The sequence below is a fragment of the Gymnoscopelus braueri genome, assembly GCF_963280865.1.
Source record: "Gymnoscopelus braueri genome assembly, chromosome: 6".
Taxonomy (NCBI): Eukaryota; Metazoa; Chordata; class Actinopteri; order Myctophiformes; family Myctophidae; genus Gymnoscopelus; species Gymnoscopelus braueri.
In genome coordinates, this window is record NC_137607.1 from 13,999,477 (window position 1) to 14,020,804 (window position 21,328).

Here is a 21,328-nt window from a genome sequence, read left to right on the forward strand (position 1 = left end):
AGACTTGTTATAAAAATTAGAATAAACGCCATATAAACTAGTCTTTCCTGCACACTCACCTGAGAACATGGCAAGTGCAACAATGTTGTCTCCATTTGATGACAGTTTGACCAGCCTCCACTGGCTGCACAGCATGTCAGTTCCAAAGGCAGACCCTCCACAGAGATGGACCAGGGTTCCTACTGCAGATCCTCTAGAGCGATGGAACAGGGTTCCCACTGCAGACCTTCCAGAGCGAGGGAACAGGCCTGTTGACCCTCCAAGCAGCTGTTTCAGCTTCCTCCAGGCCAGCACTGGTTCTCCATCCAGCCCGCTGGCTGGGGACACAGCAGCCACCCTCTTGATGCCTGTAGACCCAGTTAGCCCCGCTACCTCCCACAGCACTGGGTACCACGTTCAACATTCACTGTTGAAGGCCGACCCCAACACCAGACCCCCTTACACGTACACCTCTCTGATCTACATGGCCATACGGGCCAAACGGTCCAAAGTCACTCTGTGCTACATTTACGACTGGATCGCAGACAATTTCCCGTTCTACCAACAGGCGGAGAAGAACATCTGGCAGAGCTCGGTTCGTCACACCCTGTCGACGTACACGTGCTTCCTGAAAGAGCGCAAGGACAAAGACAAGTACGGGAAAGGAGGCTACTGGCAGGTCAACCCCGAGTATGCCCACATGTTTGTCGATGGCATCTACAAGGGCAAGAACATGGCAGCCAGCTACCTGCATCTCAAACAGAGCAAGCAGCTTCTGGAGGACCACAACACTGCAGCTGAGAAAGGAGACAACACTGTCCTGCAAGGACTCTCCACTCTCCTGCAAGGACACAGTACCAGAACCAGCAGCAGAAAACGCAAACACCTCGCCACCATAAGTGACAGTGACAACAGCTGCAACAAGGTGGCACGGCTGGAGCCCGAACCCCCCCTGCTGGTGACGGAGGAGGTTCACGATGACACAAACGTCCTGCAGGAGGATGACTTTGACGTGGCATCAGTCGCTTTTGATGACGACCTCGGGGAGAACTGCAGCAGCTTGGAGGAGCTGGTCCTCCTTTACTGCGAGAAGGAGGCGTTGACCTCCACCTCCACCTCCACCTCCACCTCCACCCAGGTGGAGCTGAAGCTGCAGGGGAACCAGCCAGAAACAGAACTAGAGCTAGAACTAGAACCAGGCAGCCAGAACCAGGCCTCTCATCCCGACCACCAGTCCTACAGTGAGCTGTCTGGTGTGACTGTGGGGTGCAGCAGCATCAGTACAGGACACCTCCACGTGTCTCAGCACCAGGACCAGCAGGCCTCCACCCTGTTCCCACAACAGCCAGAGGAGCTGGGGGTGGAGGTGTTACACCCTTGGGGGGGAATCAAGGAGATGGAGGAGCAGGCAGGCTTCTTCTTGAAGATGCTGCTCTCAGATGATTCCTATGACAGCTTTTGGGATCTTTTATGAGGAACTCGTTGCAAACAATGAAGACTGACCTCCCCTCCTTGAACATTAAACATAAGATTCATGGCTGCCTTGTGATGTAATAAACAAAAGTATATGATTTTAACAATAGTTCATAGTTCATAGATGTTTGTACAGTATATCTTTTTTTACAATCATTGTGTGCTTTATATAATAGAGGTTAGAGGTTTATACAGTATATATTTTTACAATCATTGTGTACTGTATATTATAGAGGTTATATATATTTGTAAGTGTGTTTAGGTTATATATTTTTGCAATAAGTGTGTACATAATAGAGGTGGGTGGGATGGGAGGGTATCTGGCTCATGTTCTGTTTGAATTGTTTGTATTTAAAAAATAATATATATTTTTACAATGTAATTTTTGAAATCAGATTGTTTTACTTTGTACATGAAAAATAAAACTTTTAAAATGTCATTCATTGTTTGTTCTTCACTATGCCTGTTAAAGATCTTTGACCAAAGCGTCATATTACAGTGTTGCTTATAGTCACTAAATATTGATTTTCAAATTCACTGGTTGGAGTCTTTAACAAGGTGTTCACTCTACTCTGGAAGGGCACCTTCTTTGAACCTAGATAATATTATGAAAAGTGATTTTTCAGAATCAGAATCAGGTTTATTGTCACATCACAGGTTTACAAGGTACTGTGTATCATCATAATCACAATTAATCAAATTAAAAACAAATGAAAATGGTAATATTTGTACAAAGAAAGAACACTCAGATGCTCATCCCAATATTGTTTAATGACTTAAACAGTATACAGTATATACTTTGATCGGGGTCCCCCAAGGCTCTATCCTTGGCCAGAGTTTTGTGGTTTTGCTCACAAATGCATCACATTGTGACCTTGTAGATCGGCTAATACAGATCTATAACCGATCTACAACCTCACAGCACATCACATTGCATCGTGTTGTGAGCTTGTAGATCGTCTATTTTCGCACGTTTGCTGAATGTCTGCCATTTATGACATGCCCAGAATAGGAACACTATGAATCCTCAGTGGCCATTTGAGGATTCAAGTGGTTAAATAAGAATTCATAAATTATCAACAGAATAAGTACTATTTCCCCAAGCATCAGGTTAGTGTCTTGTACTTATTCTTTTGTATAACCAGTGTATTCCAGTGTCTTTGTGTAACTTTCAACCGGCGTGTTGTGTTTATTATACATAGTTATGTGGGACTGAGGCTTGACCTTTGAATAAGCCTGAGTAGATGTGGAAGGACTGAATGGACAGTGTGTGTGAAGAACATCAAAATCTTCCTCAGTGCAACATATTGTGCAACATTTGCAGCTCAACCACCTTGTTGTGAATTGAGACATTTCTCTGGGCTGTGGAGCTGGAGACAGTAGAAATCATTGTTACAAAAAACTAACAAAAGCAGAACATTAAAACAAACATGTCATTTCTCACACACAAAAATATAGGTGAAATATAAGGTGATAAAAAAAAAATCTAATGAATGTAATGAATCACAACAACTGCAGCATCATGCTGCTGACTGCATCAGGTGTGATGTTGTTACCCTGTTAGCCCTGTGCAGCTCACAGGTTCAAAGACACAGTAACTCTGTGGCTTTATATTTGCTGTAATGTCAGTTTCTTAGTGATGCGTTTTGCTCAACGCAGTCTACATTTTTCCAGAAAAGATAAAATGACTGAAAATCAACTGTGAAAGTCATGCAGCATCATCAGAAGTGATGCCAGAATTTGCCTCTCTCACATTTGAACAAATGGGATACCATTTGGCCACCAGAGGGCCCCCAAGGACAAGACATTTTAATTACATATTTGTTGGCGAAAACTGTTGTAACTTGTGTGATATGAGGACAGTGGAAGTAAAGATCATTATTATTATCAGTGGCCATTTGAGGAAGCTTGTGCTTCAATTCCATAACTACAGAAGAGGATCAGCTCATTGAGATCCATTGATTTAATCAGGTTGGTCACTTGTTTCCGTGTTCCTGTTGGGACACCGTTCTTATGGAGGGGGGTGTGAAGCCCTCCCACTCTGTCTACCAGTGCTTGTCTGTTGTGGATGCAGGTACCTGGTAGGTGGAGCTGGGAGGCCATCAGCTCTGATCTGGAGCACCTGAGCCTATTGCTCTGAGGGCTTTAAAACAGTCTCTCCCCAGGTTGTTTGTTAACCTGCCTTGGTTTACACCTTTCAACATTTACACTGCACATACACTCGCGCCTCACACTGTCACACTGATGGTCATTCATATTTACTGATGTTATGTTTGCAGTTGTTTATTTAGAAATAAATACATTTTATTTACTTTTAACTGTGCCTGTGTCTCCCTTCTGTTGCAACCCTGAGTCAGGTTGTAACTGAAATATTTGAATAGAGACAGATTGAAGACCTCTGTTTAAATAGTTGAGGGGGGGGAAACCCCTTCAGGTAATGCTGCTGAGCATTAACTGCTGAATCAAGTTGCAAGTGTTTTTCATGCACTTGGGGTAGAGTCCAGTAGCAGAGCATACATCAGTCAGAGACAGATGGCCTGAGGCAGGTTGACCAGTTCATCCATCACCACACTCCCTTCCAAGACGATCCCCACTCTGGATGGGTTGAGCTGAGGATGTTCCTGATCCACACAGAGGATTCCCTGGAGTCTGTACAGTATGTACAGTACAGGTCCTTGTACAGTTACATCCTAACACAGACAGAAACACATTGACAAGGAGAGGACATCATCATACCAGTTAGATAGTTTTACACTGATTTGTTACTTAAGTAAAAGTAGCAATGTAGAAATACAAATTCAACATTTGACTCCAGTAAAAGTCCAAAGGTATTATCAAAATATACTTAGTGCCAAAGTAAAAGTATATATATTTTTTCAAATCTTTAAAGAAGCACAAGCTCACCACGCATCGGCTATTTACGAACAGACAAAGTATAAAATAGGCCGTTAGTGTTTTTTGTAACTTGACAGCTAAGGAGCAGATATTAAAACACGGTTTTAAATTAAAATAGAAGTCAAAGTCTGGAGAACACTGAATGCTGACTAATTGATTCTGAAAATGTGTGGCAGTCTTCATTAATGGCTTAAAATGAAAAATAATAATAAATAAATAATAAAAATAAGTTAAATAGCTCTGTATTCTGATAGTACTCGTTGCTATAGAGTGTTTGTTCAGTAACAGGAGTCTCCATGTCTCTCTAGCTCTTTATTAAAGAGAAAATGCATTTTCAAGTCAGGATACCAATTTCTCAGAACTCAGACAGGCTACAGATTAACCAAGTGAAATTGGAAGTGACGACACAAAGAAACGAGGAGATTTTGATTAGCTGACATTTTGTCACCTACTGTACCTGAAAATGTATTTTATGTTTATTAAAGAGCTATAGAGACAGAGGCACTCCTGTTACTGAACAAACACTCTATAGCACTGATTACTATCAGAATATAGCACTTTAACCTTTTAACAAAAACACTTTTTGTTTTAACCAAAATATACCACTTACCCTACCTTTAAATAACAGAGGAGAGGAAAGGGGAGAAAATAGGAAGGATAGAGGGGAGCAAAGAAGAAAAATATAGAGACGAGAAGAAAGAAGATTGGAAAGGCAAGGAGAATCAAGAGGAACAGAGATAGAGGGAGTAGAGCGGGGTAGTCAACCCACCTTTGTCTGACATAGAAGCTCAGCTAAACGTCTTTCTTCTTCCTCAAAGAGGTCCGTCAGTCTTGGAGAGAAAGGGTCAAGTGCATCCCCACCACTCTGTTGAACTCTCTGTAACAAACCTGACATATAAAACATAGCAAACTATGCATTAGCCCCCATGGTCAAATAATCTACATCTGTGACCCTCAGCTACACCATTTGAAACGCAGAGAGTTAACCCATTCAAACCAGGAACGCATCTCTGTCATTTTTAGATTTCTTTGGGCTATTCAAAAATAGCAGATATACAAGCTCATTGCACAGCACTGAGTAACACGCTATGAGCTTGTAGATCTTCTATTTCTTTGAAAAATCGTGGGTCTTTGAATATATATATATGAATATATATATATTTTAAAGTGAACATTTTTAACTAAAATCGTTGCTTCTGGGGGGATTCTACAAATGTCTTCTAAATCCTAACAGTTTTTTTAAAAAACGTATGTTGCTATATATATATCAGTGGTTCTCAAATTATATGTATTTGGCCGTGGACCCCCACCTCGAAATATTTTGTTCCAGGGACCCCCAGAAGTTGTAACGGAGTTAAAAATGTTCCCTTTAAAAAATATATATTCAAAGATGTGCACACATTTTTACGATAAAAAAAAGATCGCAGATCTACAAGTTCATAGCGCGGCACTCGGTGCCGCAATATGAGCTTGTATATCTGCTATTTTTGAATAGCAAAAGAAATCTTAAAATGACACAGATGCGTTCCCGGATTGAATGGGTTAATAGTAAAACAGGCACAAGCTAGAAACTAAAATCCTATACTGAAATCTGTATAGATAGATTCTTTAGTAATTCTTTTTGAGTATGCTGATGAACATCACAACGCTGACCCCCATAACTTCATTCTGCAAATCACACCACGTCACCACACGCTCCAGTAGGGCTGGGCGGTAGGTATGGTATAAAACCTAATTCACTATCATTTCAGGGATTGACGGGAACGGTACATTCCTTTTTCTTAAAATGTCAATATAAATGTTGGCAACTGCATGTCAGCTATTACGGTAGTCTTTAATGTATTACTAGGACATACTTCACATAGTACAGAGGTATTTTAAGAACATTTATTTTGAATCAAGATGCATAAAGCTTTTGCACCAACTGGTCTATTGAACTGCACCTTAAAACTGTGAATGCCTCTTTGTTTTCTTTTGTTCCACTAATATTTAGATCCTACCATAACAAAAACATTAATGGAGCTGCTGGTCAAGATTGATCCAGTACTGAGCGAATGCGTCAGGTGAGGGGTTTAATTGTGGGGGGACCCACATCATATCTTGAAATAGGCCCCCCGCCTCTGGCTGAGTCATGACACTGGACTCACCTCACCGTGACTGAGACAAGGAGACACATCCGCAGCCCCCGTGCAAACCTGCAGCCGCCTCCAGCAACACCTGCACCGGGCTGAGAGATGATGGGTGCAACCATGCCTCCACGTAGCAGAAAGACCACACCAGAACTACACTGTAGCAGCCGTGCTACAGTGGAGACCCACTTGGCCTCAGGCTGTGGGAATTGTGTTTTCACCGGTCTGACCTGCAGACACAGAAGGATGTGGTGACAGAGAGAAACACTATGACGATGTTCAAGAACAGGGGAAATGACAAATATAATGTATATATATATATATATATAAATAAAAATAATAGGCAAAACAAAACAGAGTAACTAGATGAAGTTACTCTGAGTGACATGCAGGTAGCAGGCTATGTACCTCTGTGTTTCTCTACACTTCAGCTCTCTCTCTCCCCTTCTTTCATCTGTCTGTCCATCCACACATCAAGCCTCTCCGTTTGCCTCTGTGACCTGTGTAAAAGGATAACACAAAAAGCCCTGAGGGCTTGTTTCCATTGTGGTCCTGTGTATTCAATTCATCGAGACATTTAAAGACAAAAACATCATCTATACTATTAGTAATAACATTTAAAAAAAGAGAAAAATATGTAGGCCTACGTGACCAGCCTGTTTAACTGATCTTTTACTTGTGTAACTTTTGTCACATTCCTTGGTGAGTTGGTGGCAATAAACAACCTGCCCACGGCCACTTCCTATAACAGTGTTTAACAAAGCTGGGAACCTTTGTACAGAATTCATTACTGTTCTTCTGAATGACTGTCATTCCCCCCAGAGCTGTCAGCTTTAACAATTTACAATGTCGTCATGTTGTATGATTGTGTAACTTTTAAATCAGTGCACAGCACTGCATGCGTTTTGGAAGAGCAGAGCATGGTATTAAGCTACTTTTAATTTGTCCACATTTACTGGAAGCAGATGTTAACTGTCATTAATAATCAGTGGTATAAAGTAACTAAGTACATGTACTCAAGTACTATATTTAAGTACAATTTAGAGGTACTTTTACTTTACTGGAGTATTTCCAATTCTCTATACTTTCTCCACTACTAAGAGGCAAATATTGTACTTTTACTCCACTACAATTATTTGAAAACTTTAGTTACTAGTTACTTTGCAGATATAAATGATTACATTATAAAGCATACATTAACCACTTTAGCCCTATTTTATACCAAAGCTATTTACTACTACTCACCAAAACAAAGATGGTTTTAAGGAGTTGAAAGCCTACTCTACTAGTTACTAGTTAGTGGGAGGCTCCCACTGGGAGCACTCTGAGCCCCCCACCTCATGTCTAAAATACACATTTTGACCAGAAAATAAAATATTTCACCGGAAGGACAAATCTGGTCAATAGGCTCTATGCACAGCAGCCATAGTATCACTTCCTTCACAGGTGTTACCAATGATACTAATGAAGGCTCTGTTCCATTCAGTGTAGCACAGTGGTTTCCACGACCCCCACAACTCTGAGAGTGTACAAATGGAACCAAATGGACCCGTTAGGTTACACACCCATAAGGGGCCATTTGGAAACCCCTCAAGGAACCATGAGGGTCCCTGGACTGGACCCCACTTTAAGACCCACTGGTGTAGCAGAGTGTTTCCAGTGAGCCAACATGCACAACATCAGCACCCTGACTCTGTTTGACCAGAATGGAACAGAGCCTTCATGAGTATCATTGGTAACACATGTGAATTTCTTCACACTATGGCTGCATTGACCAGATCTGTAGGGGGCGCAGTGGAGTAACCAAAACATTTTTTCCCTTCAGGTGAAATATTTTATTTTCTGGTCAAAAAGTGTGTTTTAGACGTGAGGTGGGGGGCTCACAGTGTTCCCACTAAATAGAGTAGGCTTTCAACATCTTAAAACCCGCCTTTGTTTTGGTGAGTAGAGAGGGTGTATTTTTTATTTGTATTAAAGACGAGGCCAGTGCGCTACCGCGGGTATGAAGGCAAAGGCTCTAAAGTTAGTTAAGGAGAACTCCTAACTCTATGGACCAGAGCTACAAAAGTCCGGAATTCAGAAATACCAAAAGTACCCAAAATACCAAAAGTAAAAGTACTCATTATGCAGAATGTCCCATTTCACAGTTTTCAAATGTATAACATCATGTACGAACATCTTTTGAAAATAGCAGATCTACATAGCAGATCTACAAGCTCATGTGATCTTGTAGATCTTCTATTTTCACATGGCCGAAATGCAGAGCTGAAGTGGTTAATGTATGTTTTGTAACAATAATCAAAATCTACAAAGTAACTAGTAGCTAAAGTTGTCAAATAATTGTAGTGGAGTAGCTGTAGAATACAATTCTCGTAGACGTATTTATGATTCTGACGTTTTCAATCTACGAGAGTTGTAGGGTTCACGCCCCATGGAGACAGGAACTTTCTGCACTATGCCCCGTAGACACTCCAAACATGTACAAATTGAAAATAAAGGTGCTTACCCCCAAGCCCCAAATGTTAACTGTCTCTACGCGGTAGTAGTTTGATGTAATAATCCATATCTTTCAATAAAGTGTTTTAATGCCGTCTGTGGCCGATTCTGTCGGAAGTTCCCAATGGGCGGTATTCACGGGGCGCATCCGGTGAAACCTCGAATTACACTAAATGTAAAAAGGAAGTAAACGAGGGTGAAAAAATGGCGTTCGGCCACAGACAGCATTAAAACACTTCTTTATTGAAAGATATGGATTATTACATTAAACTACTACCACGTAGCGACAGTTAACATTTGGGACGTGGGGGTAAGCACCTTTACTTTCAATTTGTACATGTTTGGAGTGTCTACGGGGCATAGTGCAGAAAGTCCCTGTCTCCATGGGGCGTGAACCCTACAACTCTCGTAGATTGAAAACGTCAGAATCATAAATACGTCTACGAGAGTTGTGTGGAGTAAAAGTACAATATTTGCCTCTGAGATGTAGTGGAGTAGAAGTAAAAGTTCTGACAATTGGAAATACTCCAGTACAGTACTTAAGTAAATGTACTTAGGTACTTTCCACCACTACTTCTAGGCAGTGAGTTGACCCGAAGTAAGTAACGTCACTGAGTCACTCAGCAGCGGTTAGCCACAATTAGCTTGCGGCTAACTAACGTTCTCCTGGATTTAGGTTGAGTTAATATAATACAAATCCCAGAGAAAACATGTTAAATACATTTCAATCAGCGAAAAAGCTATAATCATTTAAGTTAAAGTAAAGACTGTAAGCCTACCTGTTAGCCTACTTAGATAAACGCTGACATCACGTTGTGACTGTTTTTAGTTCCCAGCTTAAAGCTGAGTGGGCGTGTCTCCACTTGTCCGTGACGTTGCGTTGTTGATGGTGCTGGGTGGGCGTGGCTCCACTTGACCGTGACGTAGCGTTGTTGACGGCGCTGGGTGGGCGTGTCTCCACTTGACCGTGACGTAGCGTGGTTGACGGTGCCTCGCGCTGAGAGGCGTTACCATGGTTTTTAGGTTTAGTTGATAGATTTGGCCTTTAAAAGACCGCGGGTCACAAGCCAATGAACCCATAACCTCATTAATGATGGAGATGAGCGTCCAGGAGTCAAGTGTGATGGAGTCCATCTGTACATTACAGTCTACCAGGAGCCCCATCACTACCACAGCCACCTACAACAAGTGCAATGGTTCCGTGATCATGGCATGGAGGAGGTTAACCTGGATACCTGCCTGGGAGGAGCTGCTGCAGCAGTGCGAGCAGATGAACAGCACCCGCACCCAGCTGTTGCTTGCATGTGTTCAGTCCATGCTAGAGCGCAGCGCCATCAGCAGAGAGCGAGTGATGCTGCGGCCACACGCACGAATCATCAAGTACATCCCGACCAGCCTGACAGATGCACAGGACCACCAGAAGTCATCATCATTGCCTATCATGATTGAGTTGTTGCAGGTACATGAGCAGCCTGACCACAACCACAAGGTCAACATGGAGGAGAAGGGGAGTAGGCGAGCCCAGAAAAGAGAGTACATCATGGCTGAGTTGTTGCAGACAGAGCAAGCCTACCTCAGAGATCTACGTGAATGTCTGGAGACGTACCTGGGGGAGATGACCAGTGGAACGGAGGAGATACCTGCAGTCATCCTCAACAAGGAACACATCATCTTTGGAAACATACAGGAGATCTACGAGTTCCACAGCAATCATTTCCTGAAGGACTTGGTCGACTGTGAGCTACCAGAGCACGTGGGACACTGCTTTGTCACATGGGCTGAGAAGTTCCACGTGTATGAGAACTACTGCAAGAACACACCTGACTCTAATCGACTCATAACAGAACCTGTTGTAACCTTCTTTGGCAACATCCAGAAGAGACGCGGTCTTGATCGGGCAAACACTATCAAATCCCACCTCATCAAACCTGTACAGAGAATCACCAAGTACCTGCTCCTGCTTAAGGACTTGTTATCTTGCTGTGAGGAGGGGAAGAAGGAAGAGATGAAGGCTGCTGTGCAGGTGATGCAGAATGTTCTTAGGGGAGTCAATGATGCCATGCACATCGCCATGTTGGAGGGTTTCCATGAGAACCTGGATGTCCAGGGGAACTTGATCCTCCAGGCCAGTTTACAGGTGTGGAACCCCAGCTCTTTCATTCAGAAGGTTCACAACCGCCACCTGTTCCTGTTTGAGAAATCGCTGGTCTTCAGCAAGGAGATCAAAGACTCCGCTGGCAACACAAAGTACCGGTACAAGAATAAATTACTGACCTCAGAGTTGTTACAGGTGACAGAGCACATTGAAGGGGACCCCTGTAAGTTTGCTCTGTTGGTAGGAAGGAAACCCACCTCTCACAACAAGACGACTGTACTCAAGGCATCCAATATGGAAGCAAAACATGAGTGGATTAAGAACACTAGGGAGGTGATGCAGGACATGACGCACCTGAGGGTGAGTCAATCTCTTCGTCTTCAGCGCCCCAAAACACCACTGTTCAGGTGGAATAGCTTTGCGGGTACAGGCGTCTCAACTTGTAGCAGAGTAAGTTGAGGCCAGTGGGCATTGACGATAACAGGGACCAACGGGAGACAAAACGGAAGACACTGTGCTATAACCTCATGTGTTTTAGTATTCTACACAGTAAAGTCCTTAATTTAACCGCAAAGAGTGTTCTAATGGACCAAAACGGACCTGCTGTTTCATTAATGATTCCAATTTTGTATTGTCCTTTGTTGTTTATTTAAAAAGATATATATATACTTTTTACAATGTGATTTCTGAATTCTGAATTTCTTACTTTGTACAAAAATAAAACTTTTAAAATGTCATTCATTGTTTGTTCTTCACTATATGCCTGTTAAAGATCTTTGACCAAAGCGTCACATTACAGTGTTGCATATATTCACTAAATATTGATTTCAAATTCACTGGTTTGAGTCTTAACAAAGTGCTGTTTACTCTACTCTGGAAGGGCACCTTCTTTGAACCTAGTTATTATTATTATTATTATTACCTTTATTATTATTATTATCATCATCATTATTAGGAAAAGTGATTTGTCAGGTACTGGGTATCATAATCAAAATTTTTCAAATTAAAAACAAAATGAAAATGGTAAAATGTGTGCAAAGAAAGAACACTCAGATGCTCATCCCAATATTGTTTAATGATGTATACAGTATATACTTTGACTGGGGTCCCCCAAGGCTCTATCCTTGGCCACCATTTTCCCTTTACACTAAATCGCTTTGCCGATCTACAAGCCAGTCTACAAGCTCACAAATGCATCACATCGTGAGCTTGTAGATCGGCTAATATAGAACTATCTACAAGCTTACAGCGCATCGAATTGTGTTGTGAGCAGAATGCTATGTTTGCTGAATGTCCCCAAGCATCAGGTTGGTGTCTTGTACTTAATGTTTTGTATAACCAGTGTATTCCAGTGTCTTTGTGTAACTTTCAACATGTAACTTTACACATAGTTATGCAGGACTGCGGCTTGACCTTTGAATAAACTCTGGAGGGGCACCTTATTTGAACCTAGTTATTATTGTTTATTATTAATATTATTAGGACAAGTGATCACAATTAATCAAGTTAAAAACAAAATGGAAATGGTAATATTTGTGCAAAGAAAGAACACTTAGATGCTCATCCCAATATTGTTTACTCACTTATAGAGTCTATACAATTACTTTGACTGAGGTCCCTCAAGGCTCTATCCTTGGCCACCTAATTTTTTCCTCTCTACACTAAATCGTTTTGCCAATCTACAAGCTTACAGACACATCACTTTATGTAACTTTCAACCAGTGTGTTGTGGGTATTATACAGTTATGTGGGACTGTGGCTTGACCTTGTAAACTAAAGGAGTAGATGTGTAAGAACTGAATGGACAGTGTGTGAAGAACATCAAAGTCTTCCTCAGTGCAACACATTCATTGTGCAACATTTGCAACCATGTTGTGAACTGGGTCATTTCTCTGGGCTGTGGAGCTGGAGACAGTAGGAACAGTAGTTAGACTAACTTGTGCTGTGAGTCAAGTCCAGGTGTGTCTTGGGATTGAGTTGATTATTAAAGCATTTCTGCATCATTCTATTAAACATTTACAATATTCTCAAAATCAATATTGTTATGTTATGACCCTGCCTAGGGGTGCCAGGGAACAAAAACAAGGGAGACGCAGTGTAAAAAGTAACTTTAGTGTTTATTTTTTAAATCAAACAGACTAGAAGTAAACAGGTGAAGTGTGGGAAACAGTAAAGTCAGTAATGTAATGCGTGTATGGATGAGTGGATGGTGTAGTGTGGGTGCGAGTGCTGTTGTATGCATTATCAAATGGAAGGAGTGCAGGCAAGGGATGTGCAAAAGTCAGGGATCTGCCAAAGGACTGGGGAGCAGGCTTTTTAAAGGGGTGTGAGCGGGGTCATACCTATGTTCCCCGGACCTATGTTCCCCCACTAAGGTTATGGTTAGGGTTAGGTTTAGGTTAGGTCCTATATTCCCCGCTCTCCTAGGAAAGCGGGGAACATAGAACCTGGGGAACATAGAACCTGGGGAACATAGGTACGGCCCCGTGTGAGCACCCGGGCCCCGGTGCTCCCCAATTAGCCTGATGACCTTCATCACTCTGCTCCCCAAGTCCTAGGAACCAAATAGAAACAACAATTAGAAGGGCAAAGCAAACACAACTCATAACCATAACTCATAATCTGAAACATATGAAGGTGAAATACATATAGAAACTACACAACACATAACTTAATATAGGGAACCGTCAGTTACAAAAAACAAAAGAAGAATAAAACAAAACAAACATGTCATTTCTCACACACAACAAACAGGCCAAAAAGGTAAAACTTGTAACAAAAAAACAAATTCCAATGAATGTAATAAATCCAATGAATAACAACAACTGCAGCATCATGCTGCTGACTGCATCAGGTGTGATGTTGTTACCTTGTTAGCCCTGTGCAGCTCACAGGTTCACAGAAACAGTAACTCTGCGGCATTACATTTGCTGTAATGTTAGTTTCTTGGTGATGTGTTTTGCTCAATGCAGTCTTTATTTTTCCCAGAAAAGATAAAATGACTGAAGCAAATCAACTGTGAAAGTCATGCAGCATCATCAGAAGTGATGCCAGAATTTGCCTCTCTCACATTTGAACAAATGGGATACCATTTGGCCACCAGAGGGCCCCCAAGGACAAGACATTTTAATGACATATTTGTAGTCAACCCACCTTAGTCTGACATAGAAGCTCAGCTAAACATCTTTCTTCTTCCTCAAAGAGGTCCGTCAGTCTTGGGGAGAAAGGGTCAAGTGCATCCCCACCACTCTGTTGAACTCTCTGTAACAAACCTGAAATATAAAACATAGCAAACTATGCATTAGCCCCCACGGTCAAATAATCTAAATCTGGGACCCTCAGCTACACCATTTGAAACGCAGAGCGTTAACCCATTCAAACCGGGAACGCATCTCTGTCATTTTTAGATTTCTTTGGGCTATTCAAAAATAGCAGATATACAAGCTCATTGCACGGCACCGAGTGCCATGCTATGAGCTTGTAGATCTGCTATTTCTTTGAAAAATCTTGAGTCTTTGAATATATATATTTTTAAAGTGAAAGTTATCTACAAATGTCTTCTAAATCCTAACAGTTTTTTGAAAAAACTTATGTTGCTATATATATCAGTGGTTCTAAAAAATTATATGTATTTGGCCATGGACCCCCATCTCGAAATATTTTGTTCCAGGGACCCCCAGAAGTTGTAAGAGTTAAAAATGTTCGCTTTAAAAAATATATATTCAAAGGTGTGCACACATTTTTACGATTAAAACAAATCTACAAGCTCATTGCGCGGCACTCGGTGCCGCACTATGAGCTTGTATATCTGCTATTTTTGAATAGCAAAAGAAATCTTAAAATGACACAGATGCGTTCCCGGATTGAATGGGTTAATAGTAAAACAGGCACAAGCAAGAAACTAAAATCCTATACTGAAATCTGTATAGATAGATTCTTTAGTAATTCTTTTTGAGTATGCTGATGAACATCACAACGCTGACCCCCATAACTTCATTCTGCAAATCACACCACGTCACCACACGCTCAAGTAGGGCTGGGCGGTAAGTATGGAATACAACCTAATTCACTATCATTTCAGGGATTGACGGGAACGGTACATTCCTTTTTCTTAAACTGTCAATATAAATGCTGGCAACTGCATGTCAGCTATTACGGTAGTCTTTAATGTATTACCAGGACATACTCCACATAGTACAGAGGTATTTTAAGAACATTTATTGTGAATCAAGCTGCATAAAGCTTTTGCACAAACTGGTCTATTGAACTGCTCCTTAAAACTGTGAATGCCTCTTTGTTTTGTTCCACTAATATTAAGATCCTACCATAAAAAAAAACATTAATGGAAGTACTTTATATTGTTGTATTTACAACATCATATTTTGACGTGCTGAGTTTAATGACCTGAGCTGAGAGCAAAGACTGCCTTAGCTGTCGAAATGGTCCCCGCTGGGAGCACCGACTGAAGGGCCTCCCAAACCCACCAGATGTGTGTCCACAAACGTGCGTCACTGCGTGCAGAGATGTGTGCAGAACTGTTCCCACCAGCAACTTTTACAGAGTGCATTTGTCGCTCTCAGAAAGCAGAGCCCAATATACAGTGAAAGGCATTATTCAAATAAATAACAGATTACTTTTCTCTTCTCTCTCAATGCCATTAACAGCACTTACAGTACCAAGAAATGTGAATGTATGGACGAAACAAAACACTGGAATAATGACATGAAGGTTAATTGGCATAGTCGGTTATCTTGCAGAACAAAACCTTACTTTCTGTGGTCATAATTTCACCCTACATGAACCAAATAGGTAACTTTAATGGTCTGGCGAAGCTGCTCGTCAAGATTGATCCAGTACTGAGCGAATACGTCAGGTGAGGGGTGTGATTGTGTGGGGACCCACATTATATCTTGAAATGAGCCCCCGCCTCTGGGCCTGGCTGAGAGTCATGACACCAGTGGTGGAAAAAGTACTCAAATGTTTTACTTAAGTAAAAGTATCAATACTCCGATGTAGAAATACTAAAAAGTCCGGAATTCGAAACGTACTTGAGTAAAAGTACAAAAATATTGGTATCAAAATAATGTAATTAAAATAGAAAGTATAAGTACTCATTATGCAGAATGTCACATTTCCCGAATTTTCAAATGTATAAAAATCTTTTCAAATGTATAAACAAGACCAGGAGACCTGGTTCTGCTAGACCCAGAATAAATTCCTGGGTCTGGCATCTGAAGATCAGAGCACTACGTCACGCTAAGCTTGGCCAATCAAAAAGAGGGACAGACCGGGAGGAAAAACGTTGAACCAGGAGGAAAAACGTTGAACCAGGAGGAAAAACATTGAACCAGGAGGAAAAACGTTGACCGGGAGGAAAGGAGGGACAGACAAAGCCTCATGTAGGCCGACCCCCTGGGTCTGGCAAATAGAAAATAGCAGATCTACAAGCTCACAATGCGTCGCATTGTGAGCTTGTACATCGCCTACTTTCAAATGGCCAAAATGTATATAGGGCTGAAGTAGTTCATGCATGTTTTGTAATAATAATCTAAATCTACAAAGTAACTAGTACCTTGTAAGTTGTCCAATAATTGTAGTGGAGTAAAAGTACAATATTTTGCCTTTGAGGTGTAGTGGAGTAGAAATAAAAGTACTGAAAATTGGAAATACTCCAGCAAAGTAAAAATCCCTCAAAATTATACTTAAGTACAGTATTTGAGTAAATGTACTTGTTACTTTACACCACTGCATGACACTGGACTCACCTCACTGTGACTGAGACAAGGAGACACATCCACAGCCCCTGTGAAAACCAGCAGCCGCCTCCAGCATCACCTGCACCAGGCTGAGAGATGATGGGTGCAGCCATGCCTCCACGTAGCAGACAGACCACACCAGACCTACACTGTAGCAGCCATGACAGTGGAGACCCACCTGGCCTCAGGCTGTGGGGATTGTGTTTTCACCGTCTGACCTGCAGACACAGAAGGATGTGGTGACAGAGAGAAACACTATGACGATGTTCAAGAACAGGGGAAATGACAAATATACTGACCCCCATAACACAACGCTGACCCCCATAACTTCATTCTGCAAATCACACCACGTCACAACACGCTCAAGTAGGGCTGGGCGGTAGGTATAGAATACAACCTAAATCACTATCATTTCAGGCACTGACGGGAACGGTACATTCCTTTTTCTTAAAATGTCAATATAAATGCTGGCAACTGCATGTCAGCTATTACGGTAGTCTTTAATGTATTACTAGGACATACTTCACATAGTGCAGAGGTATTTTAAGAACATTTATTGTGAAGCAAGCTGCATAAAGCTTTTGCACAAACTGGTCTATTGAACTGCTCCTTAAAACTGTGAATGCCTCTTTGTTTTGTTCCACTAATATTTAGATCCTACCATAAAAAAAACATTAATGGAAGTACTTTATATTGTTGTATTTACAACATCATATTTTGACGTGCTGAGTTTAATGACCTGAGCTGAGAGCAAAGACTGCCTTAGCTGTCGAAATGGTCCCCGCCGGGAGCACCGACTGAAGGGCCTCCCAAACCCACCAGATGTGTGTCCGCAAACGTGCGTCACTGCATGCAGAGATGTGTGCAGAACTGTTCCCATCAGCAACTTTTACAGAGTGCATTTGTCGCTCTCAGAAAGCAATGCCCAATATACAGTGAAAGGCATTATTCAAATAAATAACATTACTTTTCTCTTCTCTCTCAATGCCATTAACAGCACTTACAGTACCAAGAAATGTGAATGTATGGACGAAACAAAACACTGGAATAATGACATGAAGGTTAATTGGCATAGTCGGTTATCTTGCAGAACAAAACCTTGCTTTCTGTGGTCATAATTTCACCCTACATGAACCAAATAGGTAACTTTAATGGTCTGGCGAAGCTGCTTGTCAAGATTGATCCAGTACTGAGCGAATGCGTCAGGTGAGGGGTGTGATTGTGTGGGGACCCACATTATATCTTGAAATGAGCCCCCGCCTCTGGGCCTGGCTGAGAGTCATGACACCAGTGGTGGAAAAAGTACTCAAATGTTTTACCTAAGTAAAAGTATCAATAGTGCGATGTAAAAATACTCCGTTACAAGTAAAAGTCCGGAATTCAAAAGGTACTTGAGTAAAAGTACAAAAATATTGGTATCAAAATAACGTAATTAAAATAGAAAGTATAAAGTACTCATTATGCAGAATGTCACATTTCCCGAGTTTTCAAATGTATAAAATGTATGAAAATCTTTAGAAAATAGCAGATCTACAATCTCACAATGAGTTGTGAGCTTGTAGAAATTATTTTCAAATGGCCAAAATGTATATACTGTAGGGCTGAAGTGATTCATGTTTTGTAATAATAATCTACATCTACAAAGTAACTAGTACCTTGTAAGTTGTCCAATAATTATAGTGGAGTAAAAGTACAATATTTGCCTTTGAGATGTAGTGGAGTAGAAATAAAAGTACTGAAAATTGGAAATACTCCAGCAAAGTAAAAATCCCTCAAAATTGTACTTAAGTACAGTATTTGAGTAACACCACTGCATGACACTGGACTCACCTCACTGTGACTGAGACAAGGAGACACATCCACAGCCCCTGTGAAAACCAGCAGCCGCCTCCAGCATCACCTGCACCAGGCTGAGAGATGATGGGTGCAGCCATGCCTCCACGTAGCAGACAGACCACACCAGAACTACACTGTAGCAGCCATGACAGTGGAGACCCACCTGGCCTCAGGCTGTGGGGATTGTGTTTTCGCCGGTCTGACCTGTAGACACAGAAGGATGTGGTGACAGAGAGAAACACTATGACCATGTTCAAGAACAGGGGAAATGACAAATATACTGTAGCTTTATTATAATATAATATAATATAATATAATATAATATAATATAATATAATATAATATAATATAATATAATATAATATAATATATATATATATATATATATATATAAAGTGAGTAAGCCTTGCCGAGCCATGTGGCCCAAAGCAGGGCAGGAGCCTATCTGGTGTTTCTGTAGCGTGAGGCAGCTTGATGCACATGTAAACCCCCTGGACATGATGCTAGTATGTCACAGGTACCCCAAATCCAACCCTTGATGCTGGGGGGGAATCGAACCTTGACCTCTGAGGCCACTGAGCTGGTAGTTTATGAATTATGACTAGTAGATATTATAGCAGCCTATAGTTGTTAACAGCAGGTCCTTGACATGAAAATGTTTGAGAACCACTTATCTAGCCTGACAGCTGAGCCTGCCCTGTTATGTATGACATGTGCAGAAACACCTTAGACAGACAGACAGAGACAGACAATGACAGTCACAGACATAGTCACAGACAGACAGAGAGACACACAGACACAGACATACAGTCACAGACAGACAGACAGACACAACATGCAGAATGAAACCATTCACCACCATCAACGTAAACACATCAATGAACGTTTCCTCTCAACGACGGTAAAACTTCTATTAGACCTAACAACTAACTAGTAGTCTATTCTATAAATATAGACTTTATAGAATATTAGACCTAGCTTTAGATAAAGGCTCTCGTAGATCTACGACAGTCTTAGCTCCACCTTTCACCTGCTCTGTCATTAATAACAAACACCCAGCAGCAGCTACACACTAACAGTAACACACACACACACACACACACACACACACCACAACATGTTAAAACAACTTACCGTGAAGTGTTACAATCACACAGTCTGACTCTACTGGTTGTTCTGAGACACACACACACACACACACACACACACACACACACACACACACACAAAAGCAGCTCATTGGTCACTGGAGCAGCCGTACGAGAGTGTTCATTGGCTGCAGCGTCCCGTTGGCCCCGCCTTACCAGTATGCTTTGCGTCGATTGCCCGATTGTGATTGGCTGTTTTGCACGTCAATCACAACGGCTACTTTTGAGGATGATTCAAAGTTAAACCGAATCAATGTAATATAATATTGTTTATAATAAAGTAACCATATGTATGTCCGTATCAATATAATATCATATTGTTTATAATTAAAAAACATCAATATAATATAATATTGTTTGAAACAAACTAAACAACAAATAAAACATAATTTAATTGTGACGTATTTGGAACAAAGTCACTTGTCACAACTCACACACACCCAAACATTGATATTCAGTGGTGTAAAGTAACTAAGTAGATTTACTCAAGTACTGTATACTTGAGTACAATTTTGAGGCATTTTTTACTTTACTTGAGTATTTCCAATATCCAATACTTTTACTTCTACTCCACTACATCTCAGAGGCAAATATTGTATTTTTACTCAAGTACAATTATTTGCAAAAAAATAGTTTAGTCAGTTAGTTTTGTAGATTTTGATTATACAAAACACAGCAGCATTACCCACTTCAGCCCTATTTAAACTTTGGCTAATTTCAAGATTTTAATACATTTTACATAATGATACCTTGTGAAACGGGACATTCTGCATAATAATGAGTACTTTTACTTTTGGTACTTAAAGTATATTTAGATGCCAATACTTTTGTACTTTTACTAAGTCAATTTTGATGACCGGACTTTTACTTGTAACAGAGAGTGTTTCTACATGCAGTATTGATACGCTTACTTGAGTAAAAAAATGAGTACTTTTTGCACCACTGTTGAAGATCTGCTATTTTCGGCAAGGGACAACGTCTCTCTCTCTCGTATGCACGCACGCACGCGCACGTGCACGCGCACACACGCACACACACACACACACACACACACACACACACACACACACACACAAACACACACAAGTGCACACACACACACACACACACACACACACACACACACACACACACACACACACACACACACACACACACACACACACAGGCTTGCGCAGTTGTACACTGACGTAGACGTCGGCGGGTAACCATGGTAATCAACACAGGTGTCAGGTCACGTGTCAGGTGCAAGGCCCCAGCGCCCTTTTCAAAAACACGTGAGGCGAGGGGGCGTGTCTAGACTGACTGGCTTGGGATTGGCTGCTCTGGGTTCTGAATCTTACTATAAAAGCTGAGCGCCAACAGGTGTCAGGCAGTGTGTTACTTTTCTCTCTGTTATCTCTCTATATGATCTCTCTATTATCTCCCAAAGAAGACTTGTTAACGCCATATAAACTAGTCTTTCCTGCACACTCACCTGAGAACATGGCAAGTGCAACAATGTTGTCTCCATTTGATGAC

At 41.3% G+C, this 21,328-nt stretch overlaps 1 protein-coding gene across 2 annotated transcripts in view; it reads right to left on the reverse strand.

The window, feature by feature from the left end:
* Positions 1-19,868, reverse strand: part of LOC308086697 (AP-1 complex subunit sigma-2-like) — a 48,378-nt gene extending 28,510 nt beyond the window's left edge. For both annotated transcript variants that reach the window (XM_080430343.1, XM_080430345.1), the window contains exon 1: positions 19,794-19,868. The gene's annotated coding sequence lies outside the window, so the exon portion shown is untranslated. The remainder of the gene's footprint in view (positions 1-19,793) is intronic.
* Between the last annotated feature and the right edge of the window lie 1,460 nt (positions 19,869-21,328).